General features: G+C 36.3%; 1 protein-coding gene across 12 annotated transcripts in view; it reads left to right on the plus strand.

Moving 5' to 3' along the window:
* Positions 1-10,737, plus strand: part of Pcdh15 (protocadherin related 15) — a 1,628,869-nt gene that overhangs the window by 1,270,504 nt on the left and 347,628 nt on the right. The window lies entirely within an intron of this gene.

The following is a 10,737-nucleotide window of genomic DNA, read 5'->3' on the forward strand; positions in this document are numbered from 1 at the left end:
TATATATATATATATATATATATATATATATATATATATATATATATCTAATTTTGCAAAAAAGAAAAAAATGATAATTTGATTATGCTATTCTTAAACTTCTTTTGATAAACTATGCATGTTGCTGATTTACATGGTTTTTAGGTTTTAGAGGAAAAGATGCATTAAAGATGAACCACACATCTCTTAAGAAGGCCTGCTTTTAAATTGTGCTTGGAAAATAACTTCAGTGGAGTTCAATACTCCCTTTAAATTTTATTGTCCCCTGGACTCACAGCATGTGTGCTTATGTTCATGCACAACGACCAGTAGAAATTAGACAGATTCTATACTATTATACCATGTTGTGCTTAAAAATTCTATCTGTAAATAAATTCAAGTAATTCTGTTAAAATCTTTTAGTATTTATTTCTTACAAATGTAAGACTCTTTTAAGTTTATAGAGGTTTTTATATAGATAACAGGAAATAATGTTTATTTCATTAATTGAAGGCTTGGTAATATCGCGATCAATATGCTAAATGCAGTACACTCAGAGATGAGAGATAAAATGTTCTAGGTTAGGAAGAGGAGGAATTTGAGGATAGTAATATGTCAAAAAGTAAATTAAAACACATTGCCTCATGGTAATATAAATATAATTTGAACCACATATCCTGTGGTTTCATGAGAAGGCAGTATTGAACATTTCTAAAAGGATTGTTTTGGAAAAGTCATTTCAGCAGAAAAATTCTGGTTTCCAGTTGAAAATGGAAGAAAAATATCTAGGTAAATTGTTTAGCATATGCAAAAGATAAAGGACAAATTTTAAAAATAGACTAAGAGAACAATTCTATTTAAAGTGGACTATCATTGAATGGCATTCAAAGATTTTTTCAGTTTAAAAAATTACATTTGTATTGTGTTTCAGAAAATCAGCATCCAGTCTATGATGTAAGGCAGTTCACTATACAATACACATAGAAATACACAATAGAGCACAATACACAATAGAGAAAAAAGTTAATGCTCAATGTGTAGTAGTTGGTGATGTTATTATCATCAGAAAAAAAGCATATTGTCTAAATCATATCAAACTCATGAGTAGAAGCACACAAACAAAAAACACTTACCTGATCAAAGAGTATTTCCTTAGGTCTGCTTTCATTTAGTATGTAAAAACCCTTGATTTTTCTTAAGTCCTTTCAAATAATTGTGAGCATATGTCTTCCTCATGGCTAGCCCTTGGTTACCATGTAGAGGGCTCCTGTCCTGCTTCAAGACCTTATAGATAGTTTCTGTATACTAGATGTGAAGATACAGATGTTGACGTCTGGTAAGGTCATGTAAGAATAATTGCTGGCCTTACTATCATTAAAATCAATGGTGGAATTATTACCACTGAAATTGATCACTGCAATCTAAGTCAACTTTGCCACCTTGGTTTGTTATTTTCTATGGTGTGTTTAGTGACATTTTGTGCAAAATAAACAATGCAGGGATGTGATTCGTAGGGCTAATCAAAGTGATAGATATTAGAATAATAATTTATAATTACTCCTTGCTTTAAAAATTGGGTCTTAAAAATTTTTTCTCCTAATAAGTTGAATTTTTTAAGGGGTAATTGAAACTCTGATTGACACCCAATCAATGGCCTTATCCAGCCTAACTATTAGGATGATTGGAATATATACTGCAGGAAGAAATTTTACAAAAAACAAAACAAAACAAACTCTAATGATAAATACAGATTTTCTGAATGAACTATAAATTTCCATAAAGCAAACATAAATTTAGATGGGCTGGACTGGTTTTTTTTTGGGTATTTATGATTTCAAAAACATAAAATTATAAATTTAAGAAAATTCCTCACTATTGTTTTACTCAGTACTATACATTAAAGTCACTATGGTTATGAGATTGGATGATAATTTTTAGTCATTTAAGGATATATTTCATATATATTCAGCATAAATAGTCAAGTAAAGATCTCTGAAAATTTACTGCTCACTACCATTTGAATGAATGTTCCACAAACATCCCTACGTATAGACTTGGTCCCTTGTGTTGTAGTTGGAGGTTCTGTGGACTCCTAAGAACTTCATAGGGTTGTTCCTAGGCCATAAGTATGTCCTTCAAAGTTACTGTTACCACTAATTTCTTCCTCTTTCTGCTTCCTGGATCAAGATCTGAGCACTAGCTCTGACTTGGTCAGGCAACACTATCATCTACTATCCTCATTAGGGGCCTAAACCTGGGGTCATCCAACATTGGACTTAAACCTCTGAAATTGTAAGCTAAGGTTATTTCCTTTTGGAGACTCAACATGGTGGTGGGCAGGGAGGCAGCGCTTTCAGTACCTCCTCAGCCACACAGACAGAGAGACACATCAGAACGTTCGGATTCTACCTGCTGAGAAACTCCCAGCAAAATTCAGCTGAAGTGAGACCTAGCTGGGGAATTTGGGATTATTTGAGATGACAGCTTGCTCAGGATGGGTGAATCTTGGCCACCCTGTGTGAAGGTCCTGGCTGCCGCCGCTGCCTGGCAACCAGCGCAGAAGGAGGCGTTTCAGCACTGCCAGATACTGTGTGCAGCATAGAGACCCTATGAAGAGGTTGCTAACCAAGCCTTCATGAAACAGCGGACCAGAACTGAAACCGAGACTGGAACAGACCAGAGACAGGCAAAACCCACCCCTCCCATTGGACACTCCGGCAAGGAGTCTGGGGCCCGCCATAGCAGAGAGCTGATGTCACCAGAGTTCTGTGGACGGGATCCCTTCCCAGTGGAATCGGCTTTAGCAGGTGTGTGACTCCCATCCCCACCAGATACATACAGCTGGGAAACCTCAAAAATCTCGCCCCAGAGCTCCGTGGGTGGAACTGTAGGGGCCAAGGGAAGCAGAGGGGACTCCCCACCCCCAAGTCCCCTTACCACCAGCGGTGACTCCCAAGGCCTTAGCTGCCAGCTCCCGGGGGTGTGGCCACAGAAGGGATCCAGACAAATTAAACTGACTGTGTGAGCGGGGCCTGGCTGTCTGGCAGGAGGAAGGGGGGGAGGGGCCGGAGAAGAGAAATGGCTCTGGACTAACAGGATTGGAGAGATGCCCAGTAGGGGAAGAAAAGCCTGCCGACACATAGAGGGCAGAAGCTCAGCTCAGAGGGCACAGCTCCGCCTACTGGAAGAGAAGAAAATAGAACTCTAAGACTTCATTTATCTTTTTTTTTCTTCCCCCTTTCAATTTTTATTGTTCTTTCCATTCTCCTTTATTCTACCCAACTTTCTCTCCCTCTTTCTCTCTAAGGACTCCTTCCTTCCCCTTCCCCCTAATTTTCATCCAAAGCATTACGACTTTCATTACGTGTAATTTTCTAAACACAAATAGGTGAATGTTCTGAGGCTGTCTATAGGGCTCCTAAGTACCTAGCTATTACTAAATACCCTGATCCATTCACCTGTTAATATCCCCCTTCAGTAGAGCAATCTTCCAAAGTAACCAAGACATACTAACCTTCATAACATCATAGCACCCAACCTAAGCATAAAGTCCTAAGACCAAACAAAAGATCACTATATGCCTACAGAATCCGTAAGCCTTTTATGAATCGAATGAATCAGCATTAAATTAAAATAAAACTCAACATCTCTAGACATAGTCAACCACCACAAAGGAGAGACCACAGAGATATACAAAACCAAAACAAATTTATAGGAGAAAACAGAAACACAGTGCCGCAGTCTGGCTGGGCACAAAATCAAGAGCCACTCAAGCAGGAACAAACTTTATTTTTTGAAACTGCCACCAATGCCCCGTAAGCTCCCGGGAAGATTGCCTATCGATGCACGTGGCATTCTCCCGGCTCCCCGGAACCCAAGAGGAAGTTCCTCCTCCGGAATTCCCTCCTACTGCACTTCCCCAACCAATGGGAACTCTCCAGGAGTCCCGTAGCAGGCCGAGGTGGACAGCAGGAGTCCAATATCCATATGAATGCAAATCTTAACATAATCATATCATCTCAATGGCTTGCTGGCATCACCTTTCAACCAAAAACGCCATGCATCATATTACTTGGCTGTGGCTCTTAGCAACACAGCAGTTAAACAGAGTTGGAAAGTAACGTGAGCACCATGAAAAAAACAAGGGAAAAAAGGATTAAAAACAATGCAGGACAACTTAAATTTACAGGAGAAACCTAGAGGCATCAGAAAAATGGACAGAGAAAGAATTCAAGTCATACCTGACTCAGATGGATTGGAATCTTAAAGAAGTTATTAGACAGCAAGTCCAAACAATGAAAGAATACTTTGAAAATGAATTACATAAGCAGATTCAAGAAGCAAAAAATGAACTCTATCAGGAGATAGAGATTTTTAAAAAATCAAACAGTAATCTTAGAAATGCAGGAAACCATAAACCAAATCAAAAACTCAAATGAGAATATTACGAACAGACTAGATGAAATAGAAGTCAGAATATCAGATAATGAAGACAAAGTTTATCAACTCGAAAAGAGTATAGTCAATGCAGAAAGGCTGGTAAGAAACCATGAGCAAAACATCCAAGATATATGGGATGTCATAAAAAAAACAAACTTAAGAGTCATTGGGATAGAAGAAGGTATAGAGGTCCAAACCAAAGGAATGAGCAATCTGTTGAATGAAATAATCTTAGAAAACTTTCCAGAAATGAAAGATGGAATGGATTGCCAAATTCTGGAAGCCTACATGACCCCAAACATACAAAACCATAATAGACCAACTCCAAGAAACATTATTATGAAGATATCCAACATACAGAACAAGGAGAGAATATTAAAAGCTACAAGAGAAAGGACGCAGATTAAATTCAGGGGTATACCAATTAGGTTAACGGCTGATTTTTCATCACAGACTTTGAAAGCGAGAAGATCCTGGAACAATGTATTTCAAATGCTGAAAAATAATGGATACCAACCAAGAAAATTGTATCCAGCAAAATTAAGCTTCAGGTTTGACAATGAAATTAAAATATTTCACGATAAACAAAAGTTAAAAGAATTTGCAGCCAGAAAACCAGCACTGCAAAGCATTTTGAGCAAAACACTACAAGAAGAGGAATTGAAAAACAGCACCCAAAACTAACAGTGGGAGGTAACTCAGTAAAGGGGTGGGGGAATAACCAAAGAGGAAAAACAAGCCAAATTAAAATGAATAAATAAATAAACATGACCGGAAGTACAAACCATATATCAATAGTAACCCTAAACGTTAATGGCTTAAAATCACCAATCAAGTGACATAGGCTAGTAACATGGATTAAAAAAACATATCCAACAATATGCTGTCTTCAGGAGACTCATCTAATAGGAAGAGACATACACAGGCTAAAGGTGAAAGGTTGGGAAAAATCATACCACTCATATGGTCCTCAGAAGCAAGCAGGAGTGGCCATATTCATATCAAATAAAATCAACTTTGAACCTAAGTTAATCAAAAGGGATAAAGAAGGACACTATATACTGTTAAAAGGAACCATTCACCAATAAGACATAACAATTATCAATATGTATGCACCAAATAATGGTGCTGCAATGTTCATAAAACAAACTCTCCTCAAGATCAAGAATCAAATAGACCACAACACAATAATTATGGGTGACTTCAACACACCGCTCTCACCATTGGACAAATCCTCCAAACAAAAGTTGAATAAAGAAACTAAAGAACTCAATAACACAATCAATAACCTAGACTTAACCGACATATATAGAATATATCAACCATCATCAAGTGGATATACGTTCTCAGCAGCACATGGAACCTTCTCAAAGATAGACCATATATTATGCCATAGGGCAACTTTTAGTAAATACAAAGGTGTGGATATAATACCATGCATCTTATCTGATCATAATGGAATGACACTGGAAATCAATAATAAAAGAAGGAAGGAAAAATCCTGCATCACCTGGAAAATGAACAATATGTTACTGAATGATCCATGGGTTAGAGAAGACATAAAGGAAGAAATCAAAAAATTCTTAGAGATAAATGAAAATACAGATACAACATATAGGAATCTATGGGACACAATGAAAGCAGTTTTAAGAGAGAAATTCATTGCCTGGAGTTCATTCCTCAAAAAAATAAAAAAATAATAAGTGAGCTCACACTTCATCTCAAAATCCTAGAAAAGGAAGAGCAAAACAGCAGCAAATGTAGCAGAAGGCAAGAAATAATTAAAATCAGAGTGGAAATCAACAAAATTGAAACAAAAGAAACCATGGCATAAATTGACAAAACTAAAAGTTGGTTCTTCGAAAAAATAAATAAGATCGACAGACCCTTAGCCATGCTAACGAAGAGAAGAAGAGAGAGAACTCAAATTACTAACATAAGGGATGAAAAAGGCAATATCACAACAGACACTATACAGAAGATAATTAGAAATTATTTTGAAACCCTATATTCCAATAAAATAGAAGATAGTGAAGATATCGATAAATTTCTTTCTTAAGTCATATGATTTTCCCAGAATGAGTCAGGAAGCTACACACAATTTAAACAGACCAATAAGAAAGGAGGAAATAGAAGAAGCCATCAAAAGACTACCAACCAAGAAAAGCCCTGGACCGGATGGGTATACAGTGGAGTTTTACAAAACCTTTAAAGAAGAGTTAATACCAATACTTTTCAAGTTATTTCAGGAAATAGAAAAAGAAGGAGCTCTTCCAAATTCATTCTATGAGGCCAACATCACCCTGATCCTGAAACCAGACAAAGACACTTCATAGAAAGAAAATTACAGACCAATATGTCTAATGAACCTAGATGCAAAAATCCTCAATAAAATTCTGGCGAGTTGGATACAAAAGCATATCAAAAAAATTGTGCACCATGATCAAGTAGAATTCATCCCTGGGATGCAAGGCTGGTTCAATATACGGAAATCAATAAATGTTATTCACCACATCAATAGACATAAAGATAAGAACCACATGATCATCTCGATAGACGAAAAAGCATTCAACAAAGTACAGCATCTCTTTATGTGCAAAACACTAGAAAAACTAGGGATAATAGGAACTTACCTCAACATTGTAAAAGTTATCTATACTAAGCCTCAGGCTAGCATCATTCTAAATGGAGAAAAACTGAAGGCATTCCCTCTAAAATCTGGAACAAGACAGGGATGCCCTCTATCACCACTTCTATTCAATATAGTTCTCGAAACATTGGCCAGAGCAATTAGACAGACGAAAGAAATTAAAGGCATAAATATAGGAAAAGAAGAACTTAAATTATCACTATTTGCGAATGACATGATTCTATACCTAGCAGACCCAAAAGGGTCTACAAAGAAACTACTAGAGCTAATAAATTAATTCAGCAAAGTGGCAGGATATAAAATCAACACACATAAATCAAAGGCATTCCTGTATATCAGCGACAAATTTTCTGAAATGGAAATGAGGACAACCACCCCATTCACAATATCCTCAAAAAAAATAAAATACTTGGAAATCAACCTAACAAAAGAGGTGAAAGATTTATACAATGAAAACTACAGAACCCTAAAGAGAGAAATAGAATAAAATTTTAGAAGATGGAAAAATATACCCTGTTCATGGATAAGCAGAACTAACATCATCAAAATGGCGATTTTACCAAAAGTTCTCTATAGGTTTAATGCAATGCCAATCAAAATCCCAACGGCATTTCTTGTAGAAATAGAGAAAGCAATCATGAAATTCATATGGAAAAATAAAAAACCCAGAATAGCAAAAGCAATTCTAAGCAGGAAGAGTGAATCAGGCGGTATAGCGATACCAGACTTTAAACTATACTACAGAGCAATAGTAACAAAAACAGCATGGTAATGGTACCAAAACAGGCAGGTGGACCAATGGTACAGAATAGAGGACACAGAAACCAATCCACAAAATTACAGCTATCTTATATTTGACAAAGGTGCTAAAAGCATGCAATGGAGAAAAGATAGCATCTTCAACAAATGGTGCTGGGAAACCTGGAAATCCATATGCAACAAAATGAATCTGAATCCATTTCTCTTGCCATGCATGAAAGTTAACTCAGAATGGACCAAGGAGCTTGATATCAAAACAGAGACTCTGCGCCTGATAGAAGAAAAAGTTGGCTCCGATCTACATACTGTGGGGTCGGGCTCCAAATTCCTTAATAGGACACCCATAGCACAAGAGTTAAAAACCAGAATCAACAAATTGGACTTACTCAAACTAAAAAGTTTTTTCTCAGCAAAAGAAACAATAAGAGAGGAAAATAGGGAGCCTACATCCTGGGAACAAATTTTTACTCCTCACACTTCAGATAGAGCCCTAATATCCAGAGTATACAAAGAACTCAAAAAAATTAAACAATAAGAAAACAAATAACCCAATTAATAAATGGGCCAAGGACCTGAACGGACACTTCTCAGAGGAGGACATACAAACAATCAACAAGTACATGAAAAAATGCTCACCATCCTTATTAGTCAGAGAAATGCAAATCAAAACCACCCTAAGATACCATCTCACTCCAATAAGATTGGCAGCCATTATGAAGTCAAACAACAACAAGTGCTGGCGAGGATGTGGGGAAAAGGGTACACTTTACATTGCTGGTGGGACTGCAAATTGGTGCAGCCAATTTGGAAAGCAGTATGGAGATTCCTGGGAAAGCTGGGAATGGAAGCACCATTTGACCCAGATATTCCCCTTCTCGGTCTATTCCCTAAAGACCATAAAAGAGAGTATTATAGGGATACAGCTACATAGATGTTCATAGCAGCAAAATTCACAATAGCTATACTGTGGAACCAATCTAGATGCCCTTCAATAGATGAATGGATAAAAAAAAATGTGGCATTTATACACAATGGAGTGCATTAAAAAATGACAAAATCATGGCATTTGCAGGGAAATGGATGGCACTAGAGCAGATTATGCTAAGTGAAGCTAGCCAATCTCTAAAAAACAAATGCCAAATGTCATCTTTGATATAAGGAGAGCAATTAAGAACAGAGCAGGGAGGAAGAGCATGAGAAGAAGATTAACATTAAACAGGCACCAGAGGTGGGAGGGAAAGGGAGAGAGAAGGGAAACTGAATGGAAATGGAAGGAGACCCTCATCATTATACAAAATTACATATAAGAGGAAGTAAGGGAAAAGTGAAAAAGAAAAACAAGGAAGATAAATGAAGTACAGTAGATGGGGTAGAGAGAGAAGATGGGAGGGGAGGGGAGGGGAGGGGGGATAGTAGAGGATAGAAAAGGCAACAGAATACAACAGACACTAGTATGGCAGTATGTAAAAATGTGGATGTGTAACTGATGTGATTCTGCAATCTGTATACAGGGGAAAAATGGGAGTTCATAACCCACTTGAATCAAATGTATGAGATATGATATGTCAAGGGCTAGTAATGTTTTGAACAACTAATAATAAAAAAAATAATAAAAATAAAATCATTAAATACAAAAAAAGTTATTTCCTTTCATAAGCAGCCTATCTCAGATTTCTTGTCATAGTGACACAAAACCATATCATTCCACAAAAAGAATGAAAAAATGGGAAACACTTAGAAATTCAAATCAACTTTCTCCAAATTTTAGAAATTAAGCAAGGTTTATTGTAACTCAGGAAGTGTGTCTTTAAAAACGTATAGCTAAGTCTAGTAACAACATAAATTATGAGGCGTTTTTTCAGTTAGATATCACACCTATGCACTGTAGCTTAGCAACCTTAATTTCCAGGGTGGTTTGGTAGCCATTCTAAGAGACAGAATAAAGTCAAAAGTACTTTCAAAGTCTCATTCACCAAGAGTCATTATTATGTAAATTATCTGTTGGTTCCCTGGAAGCTTGTTGTAGATCACCCAGGGAAAATTGCCTTCTCCCAGAGAGGTATTTACCAAAAACAATTACAGAAAAGTGTTTTATTTTTGAGGCTGCCTAAGATGATAGATCATAGTTAAGGGAAACAATAGACCAATCAAAAAGCTTTGTACATTATTATTACTGTGTGTATATATGTGAATGCATGACCAATGTGATTCTGCATACTCAGAAAAAGGAGATATTATATCCCATCTGATTCAAATGTATGATATGTCAAGGTCATTGTACTGTCATACATAACTAATTAAAACAAAACAAAACAAAACTTTGTAGGAAAAGGTAGAGAATTGTGTCCATAGGGGATTCAGCATATTTCTGGGAATTCAGAAGAATAATAGCAAGAATCATACTCTTAAAAAGGCCCTACATTCTATCATTTCTGGCCACCCTCGAGATTCCACAAAAAGTAATATGTAAATGTTAAAATGGGGTTTCATATGGTAAACTTGAGGAAAAATAAACATGTGATCCAACATGCATAAAGAGCTCCTGAGCAAGAATTAGGAAATTCATTTGCTCCATTTGTGTAAAAAATATTATTTTTAACAATTAAAATAATAATTACTGTACCAATAAAATTTTAAAGTAACAATTATTAACTAACTTCAATAGTCATATATCCCAAAGTATATAGACTTTAGAATGTTAATATGAAAATAAACAATAAGAAATATGAAAATTAAACAATAAGAAAACAAATAACCCAATCAACAAATGGGCCAAAGACCTGAACAGACACTTCTCAGAGGAGGACATACAATCAATCAACAAGTACATGAAAAAATGCTCACCATCTCTAGCAGTCAGAGAAATGCAAATCAAAACCACCCTAAGATACCATCTCACTCCAGTAAGA

The sequence above is a fragment of the Marmota marmota genome, unplaced genomic scaffold, assembly GCF_001458135.2.
Source record: "Marmota marmota marmota unplaced genomic scaffold, marMar, whole genome shotgun sequence".
Lineage (NCBI taxonomy): Eukaryota > Metazoa > Chordata > Mammalia > Rodentia > Sciuridae > Marmota > Marmota marmota.